Raw genomic sequence first — 23,219 nt, forward strand, 5'->3', positions numbered from 1 at the left:
TTATTTTTTAATCACAAGACTATCCTTCCCCTTTGTTCTGCAGGGAGCAGTACATTCCCCCCCAAAGCAACGGGGGCTCAGATAACCCAGGGAAGCTGTCTCCACTCTGCAGCTTCATTTCAAAACACCAGTACTGGTGGCTGGGCCCTGAGGTCCGGCTTGCTGCTGCTCCTGGTATGGAACTGAAAGAAATTGCCCAGAAAAAAATCTGATTTCATGTGCTACTCGCTCCAATGTAAAAGAAGAGTATAAATGTCTTTCCCTCATTTGTAAGTAGGCTGCTTGTTGGCTCCACAAGTTACAAGATGCTCAACTCGACTTCAATAACTCAGTCCCAAAATTTCTGGACGTGTTAAATGCTGAAGGCACGTACTCCTCTTTCTTAACAGGGCCCCAAAATCTGGAGCTCCCAGAAAAACTCATTCAGAAACATATTGATAACAAAGGCCTCAAACAACAACTCAGAGTAATTTTTCTTTTCCAAACGTGAAGCAAGTTGCTCAAATACTAACTTCAGTCAGGAAGCTGAGCTGCTTTGGTCTGTCATTTGGCTGAGACATGCCAGTGTCCAGGGCAACGCAATTTAACCACCACAATAACCTCAAAAGAAACGAGAAGGCAAGGGGATGTCATCCTCACCTTGAAGAAGGAGTTTCAGCCATCTATCAGAAAGCCATTTCCAGACAACCCAAAGCTATTATTAGGGGGTGCTGGGAACATTTTAGAGATCAGAAGTCTCTTCCTGGCTGATTCAAAACTGAAAAAAAAAAACCTTTTCTTTAAAGAAACCAAACAAAAGGTCTCAAGACTGAATGCACCCAGATAATTTTATCCTGAATTCATTTCTGCAAGCACTGTGGATCCTTCCTTACCTTTTCTGCACATACCCTTTTGCCAAAAACCAGCTTGAAGTCACTGAAGTAGGACAACAAACTTCCCCCCAAAGATAGAGGGGAAACTTCAGCGCAAGTTAGCCTGAAAAGAGGACACTGGATGATGAAAGGGTTGCTCACAATCTGTTTTAGAAATACCTAGCCTTGCTGACAAAAGATCTTCCTTCTCACCCAGACCATTACAGCTGGACCGCTGCAACAGCACACAGATTTTTACACTTCTGAAGGTGCTTAATGCTGACAACCTGCACTGTTGTTTTTAAAGGCAGCAAAACAGAGCAGGACACCACATTAATACTGGCAGAAACAGAGATGACATCATCTAGAGATGTGCCGCGGTACTGGCTTAGTTCAGACAAAGGCCAGATGAGCAGAAATGCATCTCCTAAAGCACTACAACCTTTCTCTGGCTTCCCGTCTTTCATTTAGAGTTCTGGTGTTAAAAGAAGGACGTTTGAGGGCCTTGGAGAGCTCAGGCTGAAGCACATGAAGCGTAAATGCAACGGAAGCAGCCATTTCCCTGGAAAGCTTGGCTGCCTGCAGGAGGGCAGGAGGGAGGAGAGGGAGAGGAGGGGAGAACGGGCACCTGGCAGCAGCTGCTCAGGCTGCCATGATCACATGGGCAAGTGACAAGTGGAAAAGCGGTTCCAAAGAACGGCAGATGTGCAGATCACAGCTTCCTCCTTCAAACTACAACAGCTTTGCAGTAATTTAACACCACATTCTTCAGGTGCCATTTCTGTACGTTAATGATCCCTTCCCAGGCCCTTTCCATTCCAGCTTCAAAAATCACAAGCTGGGAAAGGATGCTTTATCTAAAGCGTCTCTCGTTTCCCCTCTCTCATATTCTCAGCTGTAATTAGGTCGTGACTGGGAATCTGCTCCCAGCAAGCGGCAGAGCCTGCCGCAAGCAGAGCTTCGCTTGCCTACCCTGGGAGCTGCTGCGAGGCAGCTGAAGCGTAAAATAACAGGGAGCTGTGATTTTAGCGAAATCTAAAAACACAATAGGGATGGAGCATAGGTTACGCAGCCCACGTCTCGTCTGACGCAACACAGTATTAACGAGGAGCTGCGACTGCATCTCGACTCGCGCACACCGAGGAAGGGCTGACTGTGCAGGGAGCATTTCAGAAGCAGAAGGCACACGAGCGAAGGGCAAGTTTTCAGCTGGCTGGCAGTATTTTATGCAGTTAGAGGGTTATCATACAATATTACAGGGAATGAACACGTGAACACCAACAGTTCTGCTGGGATTTCAGCAATACAATAAAAAAAAAAAACAACCCACAAACCCTGAAATCACTTTTTCTGGGGTTGAAAAGAGTCTTTTCACCGCTTTTCACGGATAATAGATCAAGTCTTCAACAAGAGGAACAAGATAAAAAGCTAGACTAATCAACAGCTGATAAAAACATTAGAATAACATTTGCACCTTGAATGAGGATTAGGTTTAGCCTGTACCTTCTGTGGATGTGCAAGATTCAGGTATGCTGCTAAATGAGAAGCAAACATTTTTACTACTGGAAGCCACTGTCACACCAGAAAGCTGATCAAGGTAAACTGTGCACTCAAATAGGGAATAAAAGCAAAACTACCCACAACAGGGAACAGGGGTGCTGAAATACTTTCTTAAAATTGCTTTAATCCCCCTGTGTCATATCCCTGCCTCTTCCTGCCCCCAATGCACACAATTCTCAGCAGTTGGGGATCACATAACAAATCAGGAGGTGTGCAGGAAGTCTGAACTGAATTTTAGCTTCATTCATGATGAGCAAACGCCTGGAATCTGTGTTTTTCCTAGCAAAACCATAAAATGTAGAAGATGCCAGCGAAGACCAGGTCTAAATCCCCCTTCTGTGTTGCATGCTTCTGCTCATCTCAAGCTGTGATCACAAAAGATGTAGTAAACGGAGGAAACACACCATCTGACAGAAGATTTCTCTTCCTGCAGCTCCGATGCTTGTCACATCGACAATCACGCCGCAAGAGCAGCCTCCTCACTCCCATTCCCCGTCAGAGCCCCCCCTGCCCTTGGCAGCCTCCTGGCAGCCCACGCTCTGCACACAAAGCCCAAGACACCCGGCAGAAAGACGCTTGTTCCTGCGAAACCTTCTCAACTTGTCTCTAGCAAGTCTTGGTTTCAAAGGACCCATTATTTCATATGGTCTGCTCATGCGAAATGCTCATCTCCCACAGATCAGAAACCTACTGTCACATCAGATTTGCTTAATTTTATTTTTTTTTCAGCCCCTGACATTTATATTTAATGAGTATTAGGTTTTCTTTAGAGATTGGGAAGTACAGGGCTGAGAAAAAGAGCAAAAGAAAACTGCTTGATAGAGATTGCTCAATAGTGATGTGGATTTATTCTTTCATACCTATTTTTCTTAAGTGGGCTTTGCATTTCCTTTCCTTGAGGGATGGCTGAGAAGATCTGAGGCATTCAAATGTTCTCTCCCCGTTTACTACAGCTGCAAATGAGTGGTTAAGACACAGAAGTGTCATCTTGTGAGTGGGAGAGGAGGAAAGCAAGAAGCAAAATTAAGAAGTTCTACATATCACTCCATACAGTTCTGCCATACAAAATCAAAATTATCTGGTTTAGGTATTTCTGGGACTTATCTTGGCAGTTTAGATCCTTCAAAGTCTGGATACAGGAAACATTTATTCTCCTGCACTGGAGTTCTTCTGCCTTCTTGATGCAGGTTTCAATTTCAAAAGCCTTTTTTTAAGTACATGGCAGGCAATGAAACTGTCAAGCTATTACAGACAGACATAAAAACGATCTGCTTCAAACACAACCAGACCATGCTCTCAACTGTGTACAATGGCCAACGCGGTGCTGTACTTCTCCGAATGGAATTAAGGGACTCTTCACACTCTGTATAAAACTCCACAGAAGTACAAACCCGAGTTTCACAACAATGGCTTGGATTTCTGCTAAAGCACTGTTCAACCTCCTTGAGAATTATCAGCACATCTCTTGCAATAACACAGAGGCTTTCCTGACATACAGAGTGGATTTTCTGAAGATTTACATGCAATTCCAATAAACTTTTTCTAAAGGGTTCATTTTCAACTTCTGCAACAGGTGACAAGGCTTTTCTCAAGTGCTTTAAAAATTCCCCATACAGGTAAAAACCATTGGAAAATTCCATATTCTTGTACTTTGGAATTTGTTTGTTTAATTTCTAAATGGAGTAATGGCTATCTTACACTTGTTGTTTTATTGTCAAATGAGAACCTTTAGTACAAAGAGGCAGGGTTGGTTTTTTTTTTTCCTTCGAAACTGTTGTGTGAAGAAACGCCCCTCATCAAATTGGCTGTCACAAGGCTCAGCAGGGCAGAGGCTCTTGGAGATAAGTTTGAATATGCAGGCTGGCATTAGTCAGTTCTACCTATTTTATAACTTACAACCCTGGAGCTGGGTTAAGCTCATGTTCTTGCTGCAGACGGGAGGTGCTGGACAGTCACAGCAGAGGGACAGTAACATGGTGCCACTGTGGCAGGGCTGGGTTTTGGAAGGTGCATGTCACCTTTGTTTAGAAAAACAAGACTTTTGATCCAGTACAGTCTTTAAAAGAAGTCATAACAAGATGGGGAGCAACCATGAAAATACCTTGTAGCACAAAAGTTCACTACTTGCTGCAAAGAGCTTAAAAGAGCTGTTGAACTTAGAAAGGAATTTTGTTTAACAAGCATTAGAAACTTGCTGATGACCAGTTGCTGTGAGTATTGTGCTACCTAGCGGATATTATCCAAAAAAATAAGCACACTTAGGGTGCCCCTTCAAGGCGAAGGTGCTGTTTGAGCTATGGGTGAAGAAGTAACTGCTTTTGGGAAGAAACTGGTGCTACAGAGAGCATCACAAACACAGATCCATGACTACATGATTTTGTTGCCAAAAGTGATGCAAGTGTGTCAGTGAGAGAAACTCTCCCAGATGCACACTTGAAAAACTTGAAAACAGCCTTTTCTAACCTGTCCAAAAATCTTCCAAGCAGAGCTTCCATAGGTTTTGAACCCATTGGCTAATAAATCTAAAAATGCAACACCTTTCAGTTAGCTTGCAGGCACAACTGGCTACCATCCGGGAAGATGGACATTTACCAGCTTCATGGCAAGAAAATCGTTTGCCTAAGCAGTGGATGTATTCCTGTTCAGTCAGCACAGCTAATGCTGCACTTCTGCCATTTGCACCTACACTTCCATGTGAGAAATCTTTTTCAGCAGTAACAGCCATTACAACCAAGTACCATAATAAAGTGCACCTTGAACCAACCTTTTGAACAGCTCCATTACCGAGGGCTAAGCCAAGATTTTCAAAACTAACAAGCACTGGCAGTCACAGAGCCCTCCCTCTTCTTTGCCCAAAAACAATTTTGCTTTTGACCATGTTATATCACAGCTAAGAGCCCTTCTGAAAGCAGACAATTCTCCAGTATTTCCCCACAAAGCAATTTCCTCCCTTCCCACTGCTGGCAAAATTAAAAACTATTAAAACCAAAGTGATCAACTGCCCTCTCCCCAGTGCAACCCATCTGCTTAGCAGTAGGATAGTAATGGGACAACTGGAAAAGTCATAAAGGCCACTCTAGAATTCAAACTTCTGTTTATCTTGCCTCTGTCCAGGATAGTATTTTGGTGCTGTGATTGTAGTAACAGAGTCTGAACTGAAAACCTCAGCGTGCTTCAGTCCTTCCCCATCCAGTCCTGTAACTCATCAGTCTGGCCTCTGCCATCCCTGGGTTCCCCCCTTCCGCAGGAACACCTGGCAGCCACCTGGCCACAGGCACGTGCCCCATTTGGGTCCTTCCAGCAACTCCCCACAGATCCTCCTCCACCCCCGCACTGGGAGCTGCCGGGCTATCTCCTTCACGAGATTAGATTCTCCTAAACCTCATCTGCCCAGACACAGTTATGGAATGGCGTGGATGACAGCCAAATCAAAGGATTTGTGCAAGAAAAGGGTAAGTTTCAATTATGAAGTCAGTTATTTCTAAAACGTTTGTCTCGGAAGTCAGCTGGCTTTACCCAGCAAGTGGCCGCGTGCCCTGCACAGGACTGAGGGTGAACAGGGCAGTGGAGGTTTTGGAGCACGCCTGAAGGAGCAATCCAACCAGAGCAACACACACGTCCACGTACATTACTGTCCTCGAGAACCACCTTCAAGACGAGATCTCCTGATTCAGCACCTCAATATACTCCTTCTTAAGGTGGCAGTTTCAAAAGGCAGGGAGCCCACTACAGAAAAAACATTCGCAATCTGTGCGCTCAGCCTGGGCAAGAGAAGTCTCGCCTTGTGTACGGGCCTGAGGTGCAAAGCAATATTACCCAACCTCTCCCCAAAACACGCCTTGAACACAACTCCTGCGTACACACGCGCTCAGTCATGCCATCCACATCGGTGCACCCTCTTACGAGACTCAAAGATGCACCATATTGTGCTCACAGGACAAATAAACACTTCAGTGAAAGCGACTGGAAGGTTTAGGCAGAGTACCTAAAAAATACGACGCCCGACTCATAAGGATTTAAAGGCAACATTGTAGGGAGAAAGGAATTACATCAAGATCAAGCATGATTACGTATCATCTCACGAGCTACACTTCACAAAACCTATTAGCCATTTTTACCTCCTTTCCACTGCTTTCATATTTGTTGTTTACATAATTAGTAGCACACAGCTTCAAGCTATACACCATAATTTTTTCTTCCAGTTAAAGACACACTGACCATATCCAACTCCACACAGATAAGGTCAGATCATCAATGAAATGGAAAAATTTAAGGATAGTGCTTACAGAGGGAACGCACTTTGCTGAGATTGCAGGTGAGTGGTTTTTCAAGTGAAAGAATTAAGCAGTTGGAAATGTGAGACAGTTAATTTCTGGGTGTGTGCTTGTAGATCAGAAAAATGAAAATCAGAAATCAAGGTAATACAGGTATGTGAGCAAAGAAGAGTGTAAATAATTTGCTCAAAGCATTTTCATCTTTGCTGTGGAAGCCAGGAAATCCTGCAAGTTACATGGCCTAGATTTCCACCCCACCCCCCAACCATTGACTTTCAAAATAAATATAAAACCAAAAAAAGCTTCAACCAAACAAAAAGACCCACAAACAAAACAACAAACCCACAAGCCACATATTATGGAACAGTAAGGTTGTGTAACTTTTCAACAGGTCATAGAAAACTTAATGTATGACCCCAAAAGAACAAACCTACTGCTCAGCACAGACTCCTTCCTTCCATGGTTGTTTTTAATAGAATTTGATAAAAAAGCTTGTGTTAACAACAATTTTTAAATTGCATTATCACAAGTGCATAGCCTGGCCATACCATAAACACTGTCTGCCATTCATCTAGTATCACAACAGAAACTTACCCCCCAGGGACTGTTTTTTCAAGTTTCATTGACAATGTAGGCTCCGTGGCACTTCCACGTCAGGAGTCACAACCAGGAAAGCTTTTCTGAGCAACATCCTGCGTGTGACGTACTTGTCCTCGGCTCTACTGCATGGAATCACCACGGACAGACCTGCATGTGCTGGTTCTTGCAGTTCACAGCCTAGGCTAGGAATCACGGAATTCACCACCTCAAGAGCTACACATCATCACAAAGAAGTGTTCCTAATCAGTGTGGATGATACAGGTGGTCAGCATGAAACACCTTCCCCAGATGGCAGCAGTGCAGTGTATCAATCACCGCAGACAAAACAGCACGCCGTCCTTTCAAATTCATCATCTCAACCAGCAGAAGTTTGCAACACTGCCTCACAGGTTTGAGATATGCAGCCATTGTGGTAGCAGGCCAAGTGCATCACCCTCCTTCAGGGTGACCATCCTTCCAGACCCTTCTAATCATCAGGAGGCTTAGTCGTCACATCAGGTTCATCTATGCTAATAAACCGACTCAAAAGAGCTCCACGCTTCCAACGAACAACTGGAGCCACACATAAAAACTTTATGAACAAGTCTGATCCATCTTCATGAAGGTGGGGTTAAACTAGTTTTCAACACCTTTAATAACACTAAGCTACAATAACCTTTCCCACATTAGCATTGGCTCACATTTGCAAGATATGCTATTTGAGCTGCCCATATGGAAACGCACGCACACGACAACAGAAGTTACGCTTAAAGCACCTACACTCACATAAACCGCACTCAAAATGGAGCAATTCTGTCCTCATATATATAATATATATATATCAGAGTAATTCTTGTAAGACTGCATGTGCAATGGTGTTTTAGCCAATGAGGATTTCATTGACTTTTTCCTCACCTATTACTGTGCTTGGACTTTTCCCGGTCTTTTTCCTTGTCCTTCTTGTGCTCTTTGTGCCGGTGTTCTCGGTCTTTGTGTTTATCTTTGTGTTTGTGAGAATCTGCAAGCAGAGAGGCAAAAAAAAATTAAGAAATTAAGTTGGGAGAAAACTCCATGCCTCCCCTCATGAACCTCTGTATTTTTCCCCACCCCATATCAGTCTTCTCTGTGATTCAAAATTTGTAACAAAAATCTTCCTTTCAGAGGTCCTAAATTGATTCACTGTTCGGGCAGCACAAGTTAATTCATCTTGGCAACAGCTGCATTTATGTGGTCTTTAGTTCAATGACCTTTAAACGCTTTACAGATCCTGAAGAACTGCAACCCTTCTTATTAAATAGGTAAGGATGGCTATAACAAGTTCAATCTTATTTGGCAGATGGGAAACCTACCTTCCTACCCTGCAAGTATTTCATGTCAAATAGATTATAAGGATACAGAAACAGAGCATGAAGCTGCAATGTTAAGGCCTGCTGAATCCTAGAATTCAGACTGTTACTTCCACAAGTATCTAGTCTAGAGAAAGCAGCCCCTTCCCCAAATTAAAATCATCTTGTTCTTATTCCCAACAGCATGTGACATGACAGGCACACAGCAAGGGTAAGGAGGAGTAATGAGGGAAGAGGAAAAGAAATTGGAAAAAAAAAAAAAAAAGCAGCAGAGTAGGAATTTTCTCCTCATGCTTCTCTTCTGCAGCAGACACTTACCTCCCTCAGATAACAGCCCCACCAAGAAAATCCAACATGACAGCTCTAACGAGCATGTGCTGGTGGTAGCCCACCTACACACGTCAGGACTGGTCCAAATTAAGTGACAGGTCAGAAATAGGAGATGGCATTCAAGGAAATCTACATGAACACAGTAATTTTACTGGTATCAATTTCCACTCCAAGTGACATTTCCCATCCTCAGTGACAACCGTACTGTAAAGTCCTTTAAAGCACCAAGGAAACAGAACCAGCACAGAAAAAGAGCAACGTCTCTGAATTGTAAATAAACTAATTTACAAGCACCTTGAACATTCTTTACAGGTAGATAAAAACAAAGCTGGGGCTGAAATAACACCTCAAACACACCTCAAAAGGCACCATCATTTACAGTCAAGGGCACTGTAATGTTAGGAAGAACGTGTGCATGCCCAAAGACTTCCCCCGGTTTCTTTTGAGAGGTTTTTTAGGATGTCTTTTTTTTTAAATGCTTCTCAAAGCAACTAAAATCAAGCTCCTCAAGACAACTAAAAGGCTGTGCTGACTTTGGCAACTGTTTGCAGATCACAGCGCCAGAATTTCCACCAGAGGTTTTGGATATGCAGTATTAATGCTTAATTAATTGTAAAGATGTTACCATGCCTCTAGAAAGGCTACTGTCCCAGCACTAAGAATAGGAAACTGCAACACAAGGATTTTGTGACTTTCGCAGTCACAAGGGAAAAGCTTTGCAGAGCCAGGAACAAGCCTCATCCTCCTGACTCCAAGTGTTTCACCACAAATTCCTTTTTCTCCTTAACTGACACCAGCTTTTATAACCTCAAAACATTCAATTGTTTTTAGTGAAGCATACCCACAGTCACATTTCCACCGAGTATGATTTTAATCTAACGCTTTCTCAAGCTTCAGATGCTGTATCCAGACACCTGCAGCAAGACAACATAAACCAACATACGACTGCTGACATTCAAGCCTCCGACTTGCCTTCTGCATCCTTCCTCCAGCCTCCTGACCCTGGTGACACTTCCTCGTGTATGCAGCAAAGATGTTTAAAGCACAAGATTTAGTTTTCTATATTTTGATACACAGGCACGTGGTAGGTTATGTGGAACATTTGGTGTTACAGCATAAAACACCTAAGAGTTTTCAAGTACCTAAACAGCAAAATCTATTTCACAGCAGACAGAGCTTTGCAGGCATCTCTGGCAAACCGTGTGGGGACAGGACACCTACACACTCTGAGTTGCCAAGAAGCAATTTCTCGGTACCCTTCTTCCCACCAGGACAACACACATCTCGCTGCAAAAATGTTTTTGCAGTGCATTTCACACTCAGGATTCTTTGGTTTAGCCAGTAGCTGGAAGCTCATGTTGTTTGCAAACTGCCTGGGTTTTATTCCACAGAGCGTTTACTCACTGATTCCTAAAGTGCTGGCTGAAGCTAACAGTCATCTATTTACACTTGATGAATAGGTAAATTGCTAGAAAAACCATCATGATGCTATACATAGTACTATGTACACTCATTTTATAACATACTCTTTAGGGAGGCACAACCCAACAGAATCATTTTTTTTCTACCAACCAATTGGTGGAAAACACAGGCAACTGAGCTCAATACTATTCTCTTTAGAGTTTAGAAGCAGGAGACTATTTTTCATGGAAAACGGAACAGTCTTTTACCTTCATCACCAGATTCCCTTGCAGCTGACTCGTGCTTTCCAGCTGAAATTAATATTTACTCTTGAAAAGTAGTTCCAGGGCTGCACCCTGGAAACGCTGGACTCAGACATTTATTTCCTCAATCCTCTGCGCTGCTTACAATGATTTGGTATTTTCAGACAATTAAAACCTGGTTACAGCAGCAAAAAAAGTGCCTGACCAGTTAAACTAGCTCTGCTTGCTAGCCTTTGTCTCCACTCCACTTTCCTCTGCTTGTCACCAAAGGATTTCTAGCAGGGAGGTCTCTCACCACGGTGTTCTGGCTAAAAGACAGGCCAAAGCAGCCACAGAACAGGAGGCTGTGTGCAGGGGCTTGAAAGCAGAAAGGGGAAAACTGGTAGGAGAGCGTTCACCCACGTGCAGTTGAGGCTGGAGTGGTACTTGGCCTCTCACGTTAGACGACACTTTAAATTCAATAATTCCATGGAGTTAAATACACTAGACCTTCCAGACGGGGCTCCTCAGAACCAAATTATTCTGGAATATTTATCAAGTGCTGCTTTTTGACGCAATGCCATGAGGTATGTAAAGAACTTCAAGACTTCAAAAGAGTTTATTAAATAGTCTTGAGCTGACATGTGTATGTCTTCAGAAGGCATTAAGCTCTTGGTCTTTTTTTTTTTTTGTGGGTAGAGCTGGATGAAGTTCAGGAGATTGGGCCATTAAAAAGGACACAACTCTTTCTTTTGGCTTATCGCACAAAAAATGCTTTGTTCCAGACTGGTTTTATGTTGGAGTCCAAGTTGACGTTATTTGCTGGCTGACACGAAACAAGTTTAGCCATTTCACTCCAACTTGAATACCCACTTCACAGAAACCAAACCAACATCACCTCCAGCTGAGTTACACAGGCAATGCGTGACTAAACTGGGAACAAAACTTTAAGACCCAGTGGGCCACCTTGCACCAAACCGCACCAACACAGAAGTAACCAAACAGAAGTGTTCCTGTCTGTAATACATCTTCTTTGATACATTTAGCGTATTATTTCCTAGAAGAATCTCCCAGCTTGCAGCTGATTAGCAGTTGACTGGGTCCAGCCTCACATAAGCTACAGAATGAGGTCAGACATTATCACACATTCCTATTTGTTTCCTGCTTTTCATGTCTTCCATCAAGTGCCTCTGCTCCTTCTAACACTAAAGGAGATAAACACTATTCTCTCTTCAGGAGCATTAGCAAAACCCACTGTCTTCTGCGAGCAAAGTTCAAATTTCCAAAAGCTTGTGTGATATTTAAATATTTCAGAAACTGAAAGTCTCCCTCCAGCACCAAGGTTACACTGGGGACAGGGGTTATACTCGCTGGGCAAAGATCCATTACCCCTAAGGCTCTCCCTTCGGTATCCTCTAACCCAAACAGAGCTTTTGGCATCTCTTCAGTTCTAGAAAGCTTGATGTCTCTGGCACTGGATCTCTGTCTGTTAATGCTGAACCTGGTGTGTCTCCAAAAGATTACCGCGGTCCCCGTACTATTCCTGCCATTCCCCTGTATCTCCAACAATCAGGAGCAGTTCTGCATTTTTGCACGTTGATTCATCTTTCAACCCTGTTTAATTACCAGGATGCCTGATTTAAGGATGGGAAATTCTAAGCACTTTTGGTCTGTGGCTCTGTTTTGCTCCCCTCTGCCTTCCCTCCACCGCTAAGTCTCTGGGGAAAGGCTGAGTCACAACCCGATTTGCAATGCTTGTATATACGCGTTCCTGGAACGGGGCAGTTTTACTCTTTGCCCAGGAGCAGAGCTGGAAAAGGTTAGGCATCTCTAACTACAGCATGACAAGAACAGAGATGAAGTGAAAGCAAGACCTCCTCCAGCACGCGCTTGGCACCTGGAGAGGAAGAGTACCGACGGGCAACATTTTTCCCATTTTCATAATTTTGCATTAGAATATGTATTTTATTTTAAAAAAACCAAAACTGAGAGAAAAGATGTGAGCAACAATCCCTTCCTTCTCATTTCTCCTAAATTGAGGTAGCTGGTAAATTAACACCTGGTAACCCCAATTTCTAGCCAACAGCAGCTCTTCCAGATAAATCTATTAGCCTTCCCTATTTGCTGTCTTTTGGTTCACCTTCTTGCAAATTTTTATGGGCATAATTTGAACACCTCATTAACCTGCTTACAGAAAGGTTTCTGTCAGCAGTCTTTGTTCTTTTGAAATGTTTTACTAGGTTCTCAGATAACATTTTTTATTTTCCTTCAGGTTCCAGCAACACAATTGCTTTTCCTCTTGTTAGCCTAGAAATAACTGGGATGTATGCTTGTATTTTATCCATTTGAAGCCTTACCTCAATGCTTCTCTACACTGATTATAGAATTGTTATGGCTGAAAAATACCTTTAAGATCATCAAGTCCTACCATTCCCTAACCCTGCCAGGCCCACTTCTAAACCACGTCCTGAGCATCACATCTAGATGGCTTTTGCATACACCCAGGGATGAAAATTCAACCGCTTCTCTGGGCAGCCAGTTCCAGTCTTCGACAACCTTTTCAGCATAGAATTTTTTTTCTGATGTCTAATCTAAACCTCCACTGGTCTAACTTGATGCCAGTCCCTGAACTGTCCACGTAAGCTGATGTCCAGAAACACGATTTAAGCTTACTTGACTCTTGAGACTGAAATCTCTGCCCAAATGTGAAGATACAGCACAACAAATTAATCCCATTATCAGCTAAGAAAAAAATGTTAACTTCTTATTACCCCAAGAACAATTCAGATGAGCGGCTGAAATTTCTGCCCCAATTAAAGTCCAACGTCTCGATATTAGCTATTTCTTACAGGACTCTTTCAGGATCGCTGGTCTGTACAAGCGCAGGGCTCTCTATTACTATACATTCAGCCATGCTTAAGATGAAGCACGAGGACACAGAGCATCCCCAGAGAGGACATGTATGATGAAACTAGCAGGGTCTTTTCAGTCTGTCCTCTGGAAAGGACACGTGAGTCTTGAAAGAGGACTTCTCTAGTTCCACTGCTAAATTATGCAGCTGAAAGAAAGGTAATTCAGTCACACTGGATTGGGTTCAAAAGTTGGTCAAGTACAAAAACCGTCATGAGCCTTCCTGTCACCTGAGAAACGGTTTGCTCCTCCTCAGCCGAAACACCACATCCATGTTAGATCATTTAATCCACAAGTGCAGCCTTTTTACTATTTATGCCGATTTCCTTCTCACCTGTCATGATGCAAAAGTAAGCAAAACAGAAACACTCTCTATGACCTTAAACTCCCCCAAACTCTCTCCTCAAATGTAGTCATCCTAAAACCGCAGATTATCAGAAAAGTGTCTTGCTTTCAAGTCACTCAAGTTTTATCATTTGTTACCATTTATTTCATCACATCAGATTACTTTTAGAGTTTTCATTTTTAATATGTTGGGTGTAAAAGGATTACTATCAAGGTTCAGTTGCTGAAATGATGCCAAGAAGGGCTAAGATGTTCAAACGTGAATATAGTTCCAGGTGTCTAAACCACTCTTCATATTCCTGGCAAAGACGATGTACTTTTGCCTTTGGCGTTTGATCAAAGTGGTTTGGTGTTGCGCTGACTTTCACAATATATAGATTGTGTTAGCAAGTAGAAAGACTGTAACATTTAGTCATTATCCACAGTATTTAACATGAATAGCGATGGGGTTAGCAGATAACCTGAAGAGGCAATGGTAATCCCATGTGTAAAGGTTGTTCTGCGAGGTTCTGGTCAATTTATAAACCATTCACCTGAGAAAGCAACTAGTGTGCGGAGATGAAAAGCCCATTTGCAGACCTCCTGTGGCTCAGAAGAGCAACCATATGGAGAAAGTGGCACGGTCTGAGGCACAGGGCATCCCAGGTTATGGCTTTGGACTAGCCATCTGACTTGTCATGTTTTAACAGTTTTAAAAGTATGTATGATAATTCATGATAATCCAGCCTGGAAGAGGTTTAAACTTTCCTAAAGTATCTGCATTCCAATTGGAGGAAGTCACAGTACAAGACATGGTCTTCCAGTAACTGATCATACAGTGCTTCTACACTTTGTTTGCTGTAGCCCCCAAAAAAGAAAAGCTACCAGACAAAAACGAGAAGTGTATCCAGGTACTGGAGATAACATCTTTCTCAATAAAGCTGGGCAGACCGAAAACCAAACTGTAGATATGAAAAATACAGAAACTGAAAAATATCCACATGCAGCCAAAAGCATCAGGAGCAGAAAAACACACCCAGAAGGCACTGTTTAGAGGGGATGATGGTATTGTGGATGATACACTCGTGCCGAAAACCATAATCTAAAATAAGCTTCCCATGTGAAACTGGATATGTCATTTACTGGCATAATGGTTCTATTTACACCACTGCAGAATACACACAAAACATATACCCTGGAAAGGCTTGCTGCGCTGTTTTATTTCTCCAATAGCTGACTGCAAAACATTTGGAATCCTGAAATGAGAGCGATGGAAACACCGAGAACACAATCTGAGAACACAATCGGAGCCCCCATAACCTAAGAACGAAATTCAATAAAAGCAGCAGGGCCTGGGTTTTCAGCACGTGTCAAGAAATAAAGGAACGACAACGATCCTGAAACAAGACTGCTGGACTTCTGCTTCCTCACTCAGAGTGCCATTCCTGATGGCACAGATACACCTTTCCAAAGCAACTTGACACGCAACCCCTGACCAGTGTTGAAAGACATCTCCACAATCAACATTGCTACAGAAAGCTATTTCTAAATCCTTACAACCCTCTCCAAGTCAAATTCAAATGAAGTACAGTTACTGGGCTGTCACAAACTTATGTCACTTCAGGTGCATCACTGGGTCAGGTGCATCACTTCAGAGAGGCTGACACTTCACCAGTGCTCACTGCTTCCCTTCAGAAACCAGAATAAAACTCTGAGTCTTAATTTAGCAACAACTAAATTCATTTTGACTAAGCACAAGGAGAACACCAAGTAGCTCTTGGTTGTGAAGCTTAGACCCTCATGCATTTTCCAATCATACAAGGAGAAGAAAAAAAAAAAAGGGCAGGAAAAAAAAATCCAAAAGCTTCACTAAAAGGGAGCCTGGAAAAGCAGAATAACTAGTATATCCTTTGCAAGGCAGGAACTTTATTACTAGAAGTAAGACTCCACCAGAGTGCATTCTTCAGTTTTCTAAGGGTTCAAATGAAGAAATATATTGACACTGAATAGATTCGAGGCTGTAGTTAATCTGAGATAACACTCTTCCGGGCTGAGCCAGAACTGACCACATCACATGGTGCCCAATTCCACCAAAGGTGAAAACTTAGTACTTTTCATAGAAACTGAGTAAAACCAGTGACCTTACAACCCTTCTGCACACTTCAACAGTTACTTGAGGCAAAAGATACTTCAGGAACAGAGCGATGTCTTTTTCCTTAAAAGGACTTTATTGGGAAACTTGGTCTCAGAACAAGATAGACCCCTTAGTGCCTGCATTCTTCATTAATCTCGTAATTTGAAGGCCCCGTATTCCTTGTTGAACACAGGGAAGGAAAGAAACCCTTGGAATGATTTGGTCACGAATCTTGACAGAAGAAGACACAGACGGCCAAACAAAAGAGTTGCCTCCAGCCATTTGCTCTCCTTTAGAATAACTCCTACCAAACTCTCCAAAAGTTTCACTTACTCTCCAGCAAAGTTTTATTATGCAAGTGAGGATCTTGCACAGCTTTTTAAAAACCGAAAGTTTGCAAAACAAGATCAACGCACCTTCTGCTCCCCCGAAACCCCAGGGCAACTTCAATCTAAGGAAGAGAGGTAAACAATGTGACAGAACTGCTAACAGCCAGAGAGCACAGCGGGCACAGCACCAAGTCTGCAAGCTAAGCTCAACATTCATTTCCCCATCCCAAACTTTAAAAGCTTATCACAGATAGATTAAGGAGACCAGAAAAAAAAAACCCCTAAAACACACAGACTGATCACTCCTATCTTCTGCAACTGAAGCCTCTGGGACAGAAGTCAACCTGAAGTAAATGTCATTGCTGGCATTTCATCAATCTAAACTGACCTGCGGGAGCTGGGTGGGTACGTAAGCAAGATGTGCTGCAAGAGCCTACTCAGAAAAAGAAGGGCAGATACTCTTTCAAGAACATGTTTTGAGCCCTTCTTCAAATTCTTTTCAGCCACACTGGATTAATTGCTTACTTTCTGTGTATGTCATTTTTCTACCTGTCAGGGAAGCACCCAATACTCCGTGGGCAATTAATGATGAAGTAATTGTGATATAGCTATAAGCTATAAAGGGATGCTTAAACTGCTACACTGCAAGTTTTTTGCAGAAAACAAGTAACAGTGTAGACAGCAGCAAGGTTAATGACCTGTCAGTGCCTTTTAGGTGGCCTCTTCTCAAAGAGATGGCATGTTCACATGAGCTTAATCTGCACCAGATCTTAGTTGCTGTGTAGCAAATGCATAAAATCACTGCAAGTAGAATTGCAGTAGACCATATTACACAAAGGACAAGACTCAGGAAGCCTTATAAAGCATGAAAATACATGTTTGATCAGTACAGAATGGCCAAATTAATAGCTGCTTTTTACGCATGCCAAAGGGCTCCCAGCTGAGAGGCAACAATGAAGTTTCAATCCATTATTTGCATCAAAACAAAAAAAAAAAGTTCAATGTGAACAGAAACATGTGTTTCCAGGGATTCCCAAGATGTAAAACATTCTCCTGTAATTGTATAAATAAGAGTCAGAGACTGAAACCCATTAGTATGTTTCCACTAACAAAGCAGAATAAAACAGAACAGCAAATTAAAACTTCAGGGAAATGATTGGCATCAGTGCGCAGCTTAAAATGCTGCTGTGCTGGCACTGAAGAGAGGAAAGTCCAGAGTAGTCTCTTAAGGAAATAAGAGAAGAGCAACCCCGTTCTTGTTCCTAGTGATATTTATTCTTATAAAGCTACTCTCTTTTATGAGTAGAAGTACCTGCTTTCCATAGACATTCAGAATTTGAGTACCTTGCCTACTGACACTCTTCCCTTTCCTTACTGGGGTAGAAATAGTTTCACTAATTTTTTCTTGTTGCTTTACGAGCACACGCCCACACGAATAAACAACGTTATTCACTGCCTGCATGTCTTTAAAGAAGCAGCAAAACTGAAGATACGCTTTTGCCTCAAGTTTCAAAAGCCATGGCCCATCACATCTCTGCACATCAGGAGGCCAGGATCAGGGTGAGAGCGGGCTCCAAAGGGAAAATCCACCGTGAGCACTATGGGTCTCAGGAAAGCTTGAGGACACACAAGAAATAAAGCTGTGCTGGAAGCATGTGCAGGTTTATACCGTACCGCCCACTTCACTCCTAGCTGTTGTAATGTCCAACAACTGCCTTGCTTTCTGCAAGCATTTATTCCTCCTCATCCAACCTCAAACTAGACCACAGAATTACTTTCCAGAGCCAGCGCAGGGGTCCCCAACAGATGGAAAAGTGGAAAGCGAGGTAACTGTAGCAGCCAATGACCCTTTCCAAAGCCAACTCTGCCTGTAGCCGAGTATCACAGCCACATTCAAAATGCAAAAGGTAAGAGCAAACAAAGGACAGCCACGAGCAGACTGAGCTTCATTACCTCTCAGGTTTCAAAAGGCTCACAATCATTGCAATTAAATCTGTACTGCAATTTGCTAATACACTTATACACACGAGTGAGACCCTAGAAGACTAATGGGTACATAAAGTGAAACGTGGCTGAGGGGAATCAGCAGCTCATAGAAAAAATATTGCATTAAAAAAAAAGTAGGTACAGGTAGGTTACTTGAGGATTTCTTTTAGATCCATTACTACTTAATGTTTTTTACTAGAGCATCTCATCTCAGGCTTTTCCAAATTCACACCCGTTTCCTCCCCGTTGTGCAAAATGCAGTTAACATCACCAGCACCGCAGGAAGGACAGATTTACTGAGAAAGCCTGGACAAGTGTTCACAGACCAGTCTAGCATCCAGGGGTGTAAAACTAGTTTAAAATTGTAAAAGAAATTAAAATTTAAGGGCATCTGAATAGATAATGCGAGGGGGACTAATCCTATTTTCAGAGTTAGAAAGCAACCAACCTTTAGCACAGATCCAAGGCTTAGCACAGAAACTGTCACGCGGTGCTGTCGCACAGAATCTTCTCTGGAGAAGAGATAAAGGGAGAGATGTGCGCACCGCAGTGAGGGCTGGCTCTACCCGCTGCACCGGAGACAAAAAGAGCTGCCCAGGGTCACTCAGCAGCCGTTCAGGAGCAAGAACCAGAGGCCTCGCGTCTCTGCTCACCTTCTGCCCTGGTTCTCCAAAGCATTTGCTACTACAAAGAGACAACTGCAACATAAACAGTCATGTTTAGACTTCAGCACTATCAGGGACTGAGGAAGATAACCCATCCCTTACTTCAACACAATCTAAAGTGAAATGGTTCACTTAACTCTTATTTTCCTGGTTAGCAAGAATCCTTTTCCCTAAGGAAGTCTTGGCTAGCAAGCCGGGCCGCAGAACTTTCGGGACAACACATTTGCTCTTCATCGGTCTCAAAGGAACTTTCAGGACAACACATTTGCTCTTCATCGGTCCCAAAGGATGCTGCCAAGGTGTGCAAACCAGGATGGATTACAACACTTTTACTCAGCTGCCACACTTACACCAGAGACACTTTTGCTCTTCAGTTGCTTCCTAGCTCAGAGAACCCCAGATTACGCTCAAGAACCAAGCCTAGAGTTTAAGCAAGGAGTGCAGTGGCTATGTCGCAGCCTGCGCCGCCGTCACAGGTAGGTGGGCTGAATCATTCCTGCAGATCTTTGACAAAGAATTGCCCAGGGAACAGCTCTGAGAGTTACTTCAGTAGACTGGGTCAAGAGCAAAGAAAAAAATCTTTCAGTGCAATCTGTGACAAATTCAGGCTGCAAACCAGAGAACTTGGTGTACCGTACTCCCCGCGTACACTGAGTCAGTGCCCCGAGCAGAAGGTTTTCCCGCCTCCAGCCGCTCTTTATACCATCACCAGAAAGGTGCAAACACCACCGCTTGTCATGCAAAGTCAACAGCTGCTTACTGCAGGCAAACTTTCAAGACAGGTGAATCAGGAGAAAATAGGGGCAAACGGCTCTAATTCCTAGCCCTTACAGAGGACAATAGAAGCTTGTCATAGTAAATAAAATAATTTTTAAAAAATTCCAAAAGATTGGTACTATTTTGGGGCATCAGAAGAAAAGTTTCAGTTGTAAAAACTGCACTAGCTAACAGAAAAACTGCTGTGTTGTCAGGAATAATTACACTGCAGTGATGTCAACTAGAAAAATATTTTCACTTGCTGGCTGTGTAAATCACTAGCATTTTTGGATTCTCTAAAAAAAAGTTTGTAAAGACTCCCTGAAATCCTGACACTTGCTCAGCACAGGACTGATGTCTCAACAGTAGCTCACACAGAGCTTGTATTTGCACCAGTGCCACACCAGGACAGGGCTGGCATGTTTCACTATCCTGGATTTGACCCAGAAAAAGAGGTCCCCCAGGCAAAAATTTTACAGATCAAAAAAAAGCAAAAAGAAAAAAAAAAAAGCAGTTGCATTGAAATGTTCTTGCAGCAGTCAATGACCAGCCTGCTGTCAGCAGTCAGGATCACACACAGTTTATACACATGGGAGTGGTACAAGCTGTGCTCAGTGTCCTCAGAGGCTCTAATGGCATTTGTTCAAAGACTTTCATTAACCATCCCTTGACAACACGATGTGCCTTTGGCCAGTGCTGGGCTCCTGCCTGCTGTAGGGAGGAAAGACTAGAAAGGCAGCACCCTTGGGAACAACGTAAGGCCTTTGCAATCCTCAGCATTAGAATATAAACTCAGTCTGCAAGACAGACAAGTGGTTGGTACAAGCTTTACATGATTTCTGCTAAGCAGCACCACTGCTCTGCACAGTGAAGTCAGATGATTCTTCTACTACTTGTTTAATATTACGCCTGCTAAGCTAATGGGGGAAGGAGGACCAAAAGTCTTACAAAAACTTTGTTTCAGAAGACCAGGCACTTATTTTTAGCACACTCAAGCTGATTCCTCACCATAGCAGCAACTCCCATATTGCTTCCAGCTGGTGGTTGGTTTGTTGGGGTTTTTCCCCTATCTACAGTACTACTTTAAGTACAGGGCTGCACTGGATGGACACAGCCCAATTTCGCCTCTGTTCCCATTGTGGGTGAGTTAAGTGATCACTCACCCTCCCCAGGCTAATTCCAAGGGCTGTCTGCAAGCAACTTCCCAGCAGAGTCTGCTTTGCCACAGGTCCCACGCTCGGGACAAGGGAGGGAATGCAATTCCCCTGCCCTAAGAGGACATTACAGCAACTGGCATACAAGAAGAAACCTGATTCCAGCTAAGAAAAACACAAGACAGTAAACACAGGTAAATGTTGAGATTTTGCACTTCCAACTGTACTCCTGAGTCTTCCAGAAGGAAGGGATCGAGGATATAGAGAGAAGCACCACCATAGCAGTGCAGGTCAAAGTAACTTTAAAAGTAAGTTTTAAAACAAGGCTATGACTGCAGTACTTTAATGAGCAGTAAGTACTACTCCTAGATATGGTGCACCAAATTCAACTGGAAGTCTTCAATTTACATTAAATGTTACTTTAAGTAATTGATTTTAATCTCATTATGCACCTGTAATCTGTTTATTTTGTTAAATCCAGGTCAAGTCTCAGTAACTGGCAACTGTTAAATCATACTGATACAGTTACCTGAACAATAAAATGTAACCTGTTAATGCAGGATAACATGCTGTGGTTACTTTATTATGCATAATAAACTCCCAACTTCTTCAATTAAAAAAGCTCCATACAACATATTATCAGTTTGGTGAGGTTTTTTGATGTTCTGTGGTTTTGTTGGCTTCGGCTTTGTTTAACTAATGGCTTGCATCTTTGGATGGAAATCAGAACTTTATTAAATGCACAGCCAACATTTTCAGATTCCACCTTAGGCAAATCTTACACCTGCCTTGAGTAAGACTTACGAAGGGGGAGAAACAGTTACTCAATTTGTGTCACATCTCAAGTCTATGAAAAAAAAAAGCAACCATAATCCTCAGAAACTGAACCAAACCAATTGTTACAGTTATCTCATTCCTCATTTCTAAGAGTCATCCTTTCTTTACCTATGCAGATACTATGAGGTGTGAAAAGTTAGCTTTCTCTTCTCGGCTTTCAAATGGCTTCTAACACCACAGTCACCAAGCGAGCCGTTTAAACTGAAGGAAAGATGCTGCAGGTGTAGAGTCATCAAAAGTTCATTTATCACCACGCTTCAAAACCCGAGTGGTTAACTAATGACTTCCATCACGTCAGAGGTTCTGCTTTATAACTACAGTAATATCATCACACTCTCTACTTTTCAAGTTTTCTGAACATGAAATCTAACATTTAAATATTTATGAGGTTGGTTGGTGAGTGAGTTAGAATAACGCTCCAAAAACTCTAAGCACTACAGAAGCAACCATAGCAATTCAACCTTCTTACGCCTCTTTAATGTAACTCAAAATGAGAAAAACAAGTTATATAGCTTATTTTCAGGAGTATTCCAAAGGAAAAACTAAGAAATACATCATTCCACTTGATTACTTGATAGCAGAAATAGGCAAAGGAAACAAGAGGAACATCTAACACTATTTACAATCTGATAATTTATTCCTGAATGATTCAACTGCAAGGCTAGGAAAAACTATTTTTAAAAGTTTCTTGGCTGCCAGTTTTATCTATGTTGAGACAAATTTTTTAAAGGTTATTATGAGTCTTACTAGACTCAAAATTAAATCAAGACATATGTTAAAATTTATTATGAATTTTACATGAAGAATTAATACCACCTTGAAAGCTGTAGCCACTCCAGCTGATTTACTAGTTTGCTCCTACGCCAACAGTGCAGAACAGCAGCTGTGCTGTTCCCTCCTGCCCTCCTCTTCCAAGCATTTCAAGCCTGTGCTAGACAAAAAAACCCCACACTGCTGGGAGTGAAAGGGCCATCCAGGAATCCAGCAGCAGAAAGTGAGGTTCACACTCTTCAGATTAAGTTCTGCTTTAGCGAAAAAAGCACAGCAGCCCCAGTGGTTTTGGAAACTGTAATCCCTGAATAATGCATTAACCTGTCTGAATTTGCATACATTTCTGCTATGCTATTCTGCAAGTTTTAAAGCATATTAACTTATTTTTTGAACTTGGATCTGTTTCACTATTAGCAATTATTTTACTTCCTGCATGCAGGACCCTAGCAGACCAGAAAAAAGTCCCTCTTTTTCCTGTGACTACAACTGCAACCTGTGATCAGCTCTACCTGATACCACATGTACAACAATGCTGACACTGAAACACTGGAGCCGTAAGCTCTCGCTAATGCACCGTTGTAGCGTTCTGTAAAGCCTGTAAATGGGAAAACTACAGGATGAATAGCCTTAATACCGTGAGAAAGAATTAATACGAATAATCTATCCCAAAAAATCAGCAAATGACATAACATATTTAACTCCACATGCCATTCCCAAAACTAAGAAGCTGCATAGACAGATCAAGATACTCCTGGAGAAAGAGGTGTAAT

General features: G+C 42.5%; 1 protein-coding gene across 1 annotated transcript in view; it reads right to left on the bottom strand.

Annotated features, from left to right (window-relative positions):
* Positions 1–8,276, bottom strand: part of TOP1 (topoisomerase (DNA) I) — a 36,525-nt gene extending 28,249 nt beyond the window's left edge. The window contains exon 1 of the mRNA XM_009878317.1: positions 8,180–8,276. The gene's annotated coding sequence lies outside the window, so the exon portion shown is untranslated. The remainder of the gene's footprint in view (positions 1–8,179) is intronic.
* Between the last annotated feature and the right edge of the window lie 14,943 nt (positions 8,277–23,219).

The sequence above is a fragment of the Apaloderma vittatum genome, unplaced genomic scaffold, assembly GCF_000703405.1.
Source record: "Apaloderma vittatum isolate BGI_N311 unplaced genomic scaffold, ASM70340v1 scaffold1991, whole genome shotgun sequence".
Lineage (NCBI taxonomy): Eukaryota > Metazoa > Chordata > Aves > Trogoniformes > Trogonidae > Apaloderma > Apaloderma vittatum.